Here is a 9,128-nt window from a genome sequence, read left to right as displayed (position 1 = left end):
CGTGCCTGTAATCCCAGCTAATTTTTTGTATTTTTAGTAGAGACGGGGTTTCACCATGTTGACCAGGATGGTCTCGATCTCTTGACCTCGTGATCCACCCGCCTCGGCCTCCCAAAGTGCTGGGATTACAGGCGTGAGCCACTGCGCCCAGCCAGAATTTTTTTTTTTAAGTCTCAGGACAGAAGTATACAAGCATGACACTTCCTCTGGTACCTGACACAGAACTGACAGTAGTGGCTCCCCCATGAGGTTGGAAGGACGGTGGAGGACGTGACAGGGAAAGGAGGTGCTTTATGACCAAGGGGCTAAGCTGCAGCTTTGCTTGGAGCTTTACCACAAAACAAATATATACATCACGTGGTGTTTAAATATAAAAGTATACGGTTAATAATAATGGGGGGGGGGGCTGGGCACAATAGCTCGTGCCTGTAATTCCAGCAATCTTGGAGGTGGAGATGGGCAGATCAGCCTTGCCTGACCGCAGGCTGGTCAGGAGTTTGAGACCAGCTGTGCCAACATGGTGAAACTCTGTCTGTACTAAAAGTACAAAAATAATTAGCGGGGCATCGTGGTACATGCTTATAATCCCAGCTACTCAGAAGGCTGAGGCAGGAGAATCGCTTGAACCCAAGAGTCAGAAATTGCAGTGAGCCGGGATCGCGCCACTGCACTCCAGCCTGGGAGACAAAGCTAGACTCTGTCTCAAAAAAAAAAAAAATAATAATAATAATAATAATAGGTGGAATGAGAATATGGCTCCAAGTCTCACGCCTGCAGCCCTTCCCTCCCTGTCCGCTAATGCGCGAACTGGACCCGGAGCCGCCATGCCTATGTGCTCCAAGTGCGGACAAGGAGGTGTACTTCACCGAGGGGGTGACCTCTCTGGGCAAGGACTGGCATCGGCCCTGCCTGAAGTGTGAGAAATGTGGGAAGACGCTGACCTCCAGGGATCACGCACAGCACTACAGCAAACCCTGCTACAACCACCCATGCCATACGGCCATGTTTGGGCTAGAGTCTTTGGGCAGGGTGAAGCCGAGAGCCACACTTTCAAGTAAACGGGGTGGCGGAGGCCCCATCCTTGGCTGCTCACTGGACCACTCACTGGCCAGCAAATGCCAGGCCTCATCCCCAGATGACCAGGGCTCCCTTGTAGCCCTTAATGCCCTCAAGAAACCCGAACACGTGGGGGGGAAAAAAGGCTCAATTTTTTATAATAAAAATGAAATACTGCTACCATATTTGAAAACAAATATAACCAATTTTATGGAAAACACCCGTTTCACAAGCCTCTCCACCATAACACCACAGTCTCCGTCAGCTTATTGTGCTAAGAATGGTTTAATGAGGCGGGGCGCGGTGGCTCACACGTGTAATCCCAGCACTTTGGGAGGCGCAGGCGGGTGGATCACCACGAGGTCAGGAGTTCAAGGCCATCCTGGCTAAGATGGTGAAACCTCATCTCAAAAAAAAAAAAAAGGTTTAATGAATCTCCTGCTATTATTTAGGTTGGTTTCACATACTTAAACTAATGGAATAAAACCCCTTGTATCATTCATGTCTGTGAATGAACGTTCTATTCTAATTAGTAAGATTTTTGGAGTTAGAAACACGGTAACTCACTCAATTACCTAAACATGTAGCATAAAATCAGGCAGAAAAGACTTCCTCTTATTGGTCTGCTTTCCTAGAATTAACCAGGTGCTTTGTGCACATTAATACATGACTTCTATTGGCAGCTGCTCTACTCCTGGTCTACAGAGAGCTGACGGTGCATCCAGATGTGGCCCCTGAACAATCCCTGCTGCCCAGCAGCCCTGACACCACGGGGCCCACACCCCGTCTCCATCCACGTCTGGGGAGAGCCCTTCCCAGGACCATGCCCAGTGCAGCCTCTTCCCAGGCTCATGTCACTGGGTCACCAGACATGGAATCTAAGCAAGGTAAGGGACTGAAGGAAGGCATGGGTGAGTGCCAGCAAACCTGTCAGGCAGGACACTTCAGACTTAGAGAAGATTCCCAACTCCAAGGCCCAGCATTTCTGAAAGGAAGGAGACAGAACAATCCACCGAGAATATCATCTCACCTGAGGAAGAGCCATCCCTGACTCCTTTGCTTTCCTCTTCCTCTTCCGGGGCTCTTCCTCACGTATCAAGAGTCATTAGAAGTCAATCCTGAGGCCAGGCGCAGTGGCTCATGCCTGTAATCCCAGCACTTTGGGAGGCCAAGGTGGGCGGATCACAAGGTCAAGAGATCGAGACCATGGTGAAACCCTGTCTCTAAAAAAATAAAAATAAAAAATAAAAAAGCCAATCCTGAATGTTATAAATATGCTTGTTGCTCAGAATCAACACACCCCCTCCCTGTAACACAATGACACATATAAAGGAGACCTCACCCTGAGGAAATATGGTCCCCTTGTCTGCCCACTGCACCAGGGATGATAAACTCCTACAAGAAAACTAAGTGAATTTTTGAATCCTTTCTTCAGAACCTACTCCCCTCCTGGAGAAGCCCAACACACACACTGCATCAGTGGGAAGCTGGGCTAGAATGAGATCCCCTTCAGGGCACAGACCCAGCCTTCACCAAAGCCCAGGCAGAGGCTGGGTACAGTAGCTCGCGCCTGTCATCCCAGCACTGTGGGTGGCCAAGGCGGGTGGATCGCTTGAGCTCAGGAGTCCGAGACCAGCCTGGGCACCATAATAAAACCCTGTCTCCACCAACAACAAGAAAACGTAGCCAGGCGTGATGCACGTCTGTGTCTGTGGTCCTTTTTCTTTTTTTTCTTCAATTCTATGTTCAACAGCCAAAAACCTGGACATCTCACATTTTAGTCCTGCCTTGCAGTAACAGCTACTTAGAAGGCTGAGGTAGGAGGATCGTCTGAGCCCATGGGGCAGAGATTGCGGTGAGCCAAGATTGCACCACTGCACTCCAGCCTGGGTGACAAGACTGAGGCAAGAAAGAAAGGAGGCTGAGATGGGCGGATCATGAGATAAGGAGTTGGAGACCAGTCTGGCCAACAGAGTGAAACCCTGTCTCTACTATAAATACAAAAATTAGCCGGGTTTGGTGGCGGGCACCTGTAGTACTAACTATTTGGGAGGCTGAGGCAGGAGAATCACTTGAACCTGGGAGGTGGAGGCTGCCAAGACCATGCCATTGCAGTCCAGCCTGGATGACAGAGTGAGACTCCATCTCAAAAACAAACAAGTAAACAAACAAACGAAAAAGGAATACTTTAAACCCACAAAACTTTGTCAGTGGGGCCCTGGAGATGCTCACCCTGGAGCCTACTCCCACCTTGTGGAGTGCTCTCTTGCTTCAGTAAATCCCTACTTTCCTTTGTTCTTTTGTTACTCTGTGTGTGTGTGTGTGTGTGTGACTGAAGCAGAGTCTTGCTCTATCACCCAGGGTAAAGTACAGTGGTACAATCTCAGCTCACTGCAACCTCCACCTCCAGGTTCAAGCAGTTCTCATGCCTCAGCCTCCCGAGAAACTGAGATTACAGGCACGTGCCACCACACTCAGCTAATTTTTGTATTTTTAGTAGAGGCCAGGTTTCGCCATGTTGGCTAGGATGGTCTCAAACTCCTTACCTCAGGTTATCCACCAGCCTTGGACTCCCAAAGTGCTGGGATTACAAAAACCTGGACATCTCACATTCTAGTCCTGCCTCCCAGTAACAAGAGGGAGAAAATGGGTTAACAAACTTGCCTCCAGAAAGAGCACATTCTCCAGGGATTGGAACTGGGGAGAAGCAGGGCTCAGAATGAGGAGAAAGGAGGTCAGGAGCTCAAAGAGATTCAGAAATTTGGCATGAAAAAGATGGGAACTCCAGGTCTATGCATTGATATTGGGCTCAACAAAGCTGTCTAGCCAAAGGAACAAGGAATCTCCCATACCATGTTTGTGTGCAGTTGGCCAGAAAATGTAATGAGGATAAAATTCACCCAATAAACTCTTTTTTTTTTTTTTTTTTTTTTTTTTTTAATGAGATGGAGTCTTTCTCTGTCATTCAAGCTGGAGTGCAGTGGCAGGATCTCAGCTCACTGCAACCTCTGCCTCCCAGGTTCAATCAATTCTCCTGCCTCAGCCTCCTAAGTATCTGTGATTACGGGTGTATGCCACCATGCTCGGCTAATTTTTTTTTTGTATTTTTAGTAGAGACAAGATTTAATCATATTGGCAAGGCCGGTCTCGATCTCCTGACCTTGTGATCTGCCCACCTCCACCTCCCAAAGTGCTGGGATTATAGGGTGGGCCACCATGCCTGGCTCACCAAATAAGCTGCACATTGTGGTTACCTATGTTCCTGTTACCACTTTTTAAAAATCTGCACTCAATGTGGAGGAGAACAAATCAACAATTGTGAAAAGAAAAGTCGAATAAAGTTAAGGCGAGATACGGTGGCTCATGCCTGTAATCTCAGCACTTTGGAAGGCAGAGGCAGGCAGATCATCAGAGGTCCAGAGTTTGAGACCAGCTTGATCAACATAGAGAAACCCCTTCTCTACTAAAAATACATTAGTGGAGTGTGATGGCACATGCCTATAATTCCAGGTACTCAAGAGGCTGAGGCAAGGGAATTTGTTGAACCCAGGAGGCAGAGGTTTCGGTGAGTCAAGATCACCCCATTGCACTCCAGACTGGAAAACAGGAGTGAAACTATGTCTCAAAAAAGAAAAGGAAAAAGGAAAAAAAAAAGGCCAGGGGAGGTGGCTCATGTCTGTAATTCCTAGCAGGCTGACTTGGGTGGATTGCCTGAAATCAGGAGTTGAAGACCAACCTAGCCCACACAGTGAAACCCTATGTCTATTAAAAATAAATAAATAAATAAATAAAATAATTTTAAAAAGGTACTCTGTAGGCGAAGCACAGTGGCTCATTCCTATAATCCCAGTACCATGGGAAGCCAAGGCAGGAGGATCATTTGGGCCCAGGACTTTGAGACCAGCCTAACAACCTAGTGAAACCCCATTTCTACAAAAATAAATAAATAAATAAATAAATAAAAATAAAAACAAACAAACAAACTAGTCAGACTTGACGGCTCATGCCTGTGGTTCCAGCTTCTCAGGAAGCTGAGGTATGAGGATCACTTAAACCCAGGAGGTCGACGCTTCAGTTAGAGATCATGCCACTGCACTCCACCCTGGGTGACAAAGCCAGACCCTGTCTCAGAATATTAATGAATGAATTAAAATTGTTACGTAATAACAGAAAGTAATTCTTTTCCCATTTCACTGCCCCACTTCCTACCCAACTCTGGGAAAAGAAAAGAGAGTGACTCACAACTGAATAAGTCACTGTCCTCTGGCTGAATAGGGATTCCAAGTGGAAGCTAACCTCTGACGCCAAGATTCATAGAATGTACATGTCTTACAGATAGGAATTTTAAAATTCTCAGTCTCATCTGTATAATTTAAATTTTTTTTTTTTTTTTTTTAAATAAAGATGGGGTTTTCACCATGATAGTCAGGCTAGTCTTCAACTCCCAACCTCAGGTGATCCGCCCGCCTTGGCCTCCAAAGTGCTTGGATTACAGGCATGAGCCACCACGCCCGGCCTAATTTAAATAAGTTTTAAGTTATTAGATTATATACACAGGAGTCAACATATTACAACTAATCACATCCAATGAAGTCACACACTGAACCCAAATTACCCTGCCCTTTTTGTCTTTTGAGACAGGCTCTTGCTCTGTTGACCACGCTGGAGTGCAGTGGAATGATCTCCGCTCACTGTAGCCTGGACTTCCTGGGCTCAAGTGATCCTCCTGCCTCTGTCTCCAGAGTAGCTGGGATTACAGCTGTGCACCATCACTCCTGGTGAATTTTTCTTTTTTTGGCAGAGATAAATGTCTCACTATGTTGCCCAGGCTGGTCTCAAGCTCCTGGACTCAGGTAGTCCCCTTGCCTCAGTATCCTATAGTGCTGGGAATACAGGCATGAGCCACTGTGCCCAGCCCCTCTTTCTTCATTACTGTGCTTCCCTCCCTAATTCTGCAGCCTGGATCTCCTGGGCGCATCTCCTGCCTCGGCCTCCAGAGTGGCTGAGTGCAGGTGCACACCACCATGCCCGGTGAATTTCTTTTTTTCTTTGGCAGAGATGGGGTCTCACTATGCTGCCCAGGCTGGTCTTGAACTCCTGCACTCCATCAATCCCCTTGCCTCAGTCTCCTGAAGTGCGGGGATTACAGGCGGGAGCCACTGCTCCCAGCCCCTTTCTTCATTACTGTGCTTCCCTCCCTAATTCTGCACATCTCTCTCATTCTCCCCTTCTCTCTAGCTCTTTTCTTCTTTTTCCCTGGGATTCTGCTCCTCATTTTGTACCCCTCTTCTCTCCTGCTGTTTATTCCCTTCGTCCCTATATTCCTTCTCTTTCCTTCTCTTCCACCTCTTCTGCTCCATTTTCCCCATTTATTTAACCTCTTATTGCTGCTTCTCTCCAATCTTGTGAACCTCCTCAATCTCCATGTATTTCCGCCTCTTCTCCCATCTCTGCCCCATCTCTGCTCCATTTTCCCCATTTATTTAACCTCTTATTGCTTCTTCTCTCCAATCTTGTGAACCTCCTCAATCTCCATGTGTTTCCGCCTCTTCTCCCATCTCTGCCCCTTCTCTGCTCCATTTTCCCCATTTATTTAACCTCTTATTGCTTCTTCTCTCCAATCTTGTGAACCTCCTCAATCTCCATGTGTTTCCACCTCTTCTCCCATCTCTGCTCCCCGTTAAATTATCTCTTCCCTGTTATACCACCCTCTCCCCACTCTCTGGCACCCCAGATCCCCAGGTGTTCTCCCTGCTGTGGTTCTCTCTCTGTTCCCCGTTAAAACTCGTGCTCTGAATGAAGAGATCCTCTAAACAGGCTTTGTGTGAGTTTATTCACCAGGAGTGGGCAGGCTGTGTGAAAAGAGAGTCAGCAGAGGATGGTGGGACAGGACTTGGTTTTATAGGTTTGGGGTAAGCAGTGGAAAGTTACAGAAGTTACGGATTAGGGTGTTTTTTGCAAGCTGGGAGGGGGTCTCAGGTCTGGAGTCAGGAGGCTGATCAAGGTCAGTTACGAAGTCCAATTGCCTTATCAACTGGGGTGGGAATAAAGAAAAACAGAGACTGTCTCAAAGTTAAGTAGGCACCACAGGGGTGGATCATTTCTTCCCCTTTTCATGGCCTTCCAGTTACTACAGATTTTCCAAGAACTCATCTGGAGTGTCCATACAGGTCACAGAGGTTAACATGGCATCCAGGGCACCATCAGTCAGCCTAAAAGACCATACATTCTCCTTGCCACCGGCACCCTCTGCTCTGTCTGCCCGGCTCCAAATCCCTCCTCGTCTCCCTCACTCTCCTGGGCCTTCCTCTTTGCTGCCCCATTCCTGCCTTGCTGTCCTTCATCTCTCTGTACATCTTGCTTTTCTCTACACTTCTCCAGTTGCTTTTCTCCTCCTGCTTTCTTATCTTTTTTTCTCGCTCTGGCTATCTTGAAGCAAAAAATGAGAGGAGAAAAACAGATTTTCTTTTTTTCCTGTTATAAGCAAAACGTTCCTGAACCCTCAGGAATAACAGGGAAGATGCCGCCTGGCGGTGGCGCGTCTCAGAAACGACAGAAGCTTGACTCCGCCGTAAGACAAACCCCAGACACCACCGGCTCACAAAGCCTTCAAAGCGCCCAGGCTGCAGCGTGGAGCCACCCCTCTGGACCTTGCTTCCAGTGTCAGAAATCTGGCCACTGGGCCAAGGAACGCCGGCAGCCCAGGACTCCTCCTAAGCCCTGCCCCATCTCTGCGGGCCCCCACTGGAAGTCAGAACATGTGACTCACGTCGGTGCTTCTCGGCTCGGCGGCTGAAGACTGACGCTACCCAAACACCTCGGAAGCCCCCGTACTCTCATGGGTGCCGAGATTCAGGTAACGCTTACAGTAGAGGGTAAGTCCATCCCCTTCTTAATCAACACGGGGCCACCAGCTCCACGCTCACCTGTCTCCTTGGCCTCCATAACTGCTGTGGGACTTGCCGGCAAGACTTCCAGGCCTCTCAAAATCCCCCAAGTCTGGTGTCATTTAGACCAGCACTGCTTTCCTCTTTGTCTCTGGTTTTTTTTTTTTTTTTTTTTTTTTTTTTTTGAGACCGTCTCGCTCTGTCACCAGGCTGGAGTGCAGTGGCTTGATCTCGGCTCACCGCAACCTCCGCCTCCTGGGTTCAAGCAATTCACCTGCCTCAGCCTACCGAATAGCTGGGACCACAAGTGCACGCCACCACGCCCAACTAACTTTTGTATTTTTGGTAGAGACGGGGTTTCACCATGTTGGCCAGGATGGTCTTGATCTCTTGACCTCGTAATCCGCCCGCTTCGCCTCCCAAAGTGCTGGGATTCCAGGTGTGAGCCACCGCGCCCGGCCTGGCCAGCACTCCTTTCCATATTCTTTCCTAATCGTTCCCCCTTGTCCAGTTCCCCCGTTAGGCAGAGATATCCTAGCAAAATTGTCTGCTGCTCCACTATTCCTGGGCTACAGCCACACCTCATCCCAGCCTCCTCCCCGAACCTGTACCTCCCTCAATAGCTCCCCGTATGTCCCCCTACCTTAACCAACCCTAGTGTTCAGGATACCACCTCCCCATCCGTCCTGTAGTGACAAACCCGATACGCTCCCCAGCTTCTCTAAAACGCACCCAGATTCCTGAGGAAGCTGAATTGTCCTGCTCCTGCCCGCCCTGCCGCTTCACCCTCTTCCTCCATTCTGTGTGCCGAGACATTTCCTGGTTCCACCCCAGCGGCCTCCCTTAACTCTCTTCTAAAGTGAATAAATAACCTTCTTTTCCAAGGCACCCCATGTCACTTATCTGCCTATTCCTCCTGCTCCCTTGGCTGCCCCACATAATCGCACCTATTAGTTCCAACTCCCTGTAAAAACCCTTAACCCATGCTTCGCTAAACCAGCCCAACCCCAGCTTAACACACTGCTGGCTCCGCATCCCTTTCTTCCTCCTCTTACACCCCTACTCCTGCCCTGCCAGCTGACTGGGTTGCCTCTCCTGTCTCCCTACACCTCCGCACCTCTTTTTTTTTTTTTTTTTTTTTTGAGACGGGGTTTTGCTCTTTTTTCCCAGGCTGGGGTGCAATGG

At 48.6% G+C, this 9,128-nt stretch overlaps 1 long non-coding RNA gene and 1 pseudogene across 2 annotated transcripts in view; one reads left to right on the top strand and one right to left on the bottom strand.

The window, feature by feature from the left end:
* Nucleotides 1-2,062, top strand: part of LOC116540739 — an 11,966-nt gene extending 9,904 nt beyond the window's left edge. Inside the window, exon 3 of the long non-coding RNA XR_004264574.1 lies at nt 1,604-2,062. This is a non-coding gene — a long non-coding RNA (uncharacterized LOC116540739). The remainder of the gene's footprint in view (nt 1-1,603) is intronic.
* LOC116540712 overlaps nt 1-2,907 on the bottom strand; it is a 13,038-nt pseudogene extending 10,131 nt beyond the window's left edge. The window contains exons 1-2 of the transcript XR_004264562.1: nt 2,399-2,907; nt 2,087-2,174 (exon numbers count right to left, since the gene is read on the bottom strand). The product of XR_004264562.1 is annotated as a zinc finger protein 888-like (transcript). The remainder of the gene's footprint in view (nt 1-2,086; nt 2,175-2,398) is intronic.
* Nucleotides 2,908-9,128: the final 6,221 nt, after the last annotated feature.

The sequence above is a fragment of the Sapajus apella genome, unplaced genomic scaffold (genome assembly GCF_009761245.1).
Source record: "Sapajus apella isolate SASKATOON/1434 unplaced genomic scaffold, GSC_monkey_1.0 scaffold144, whole genome shotgun sequence".
NCBI classification, from domain to species: domain Eukaryota; kingdom Metazoa; phylum Chordata; class Mammalia; order Primates; family Cebidae; genus Sapajus; species Sapajus apella.
Note: the sequence above shows the minus strand (reverse complement) of the source record. Positions and strands in the feature narration are given on the sequence as shown.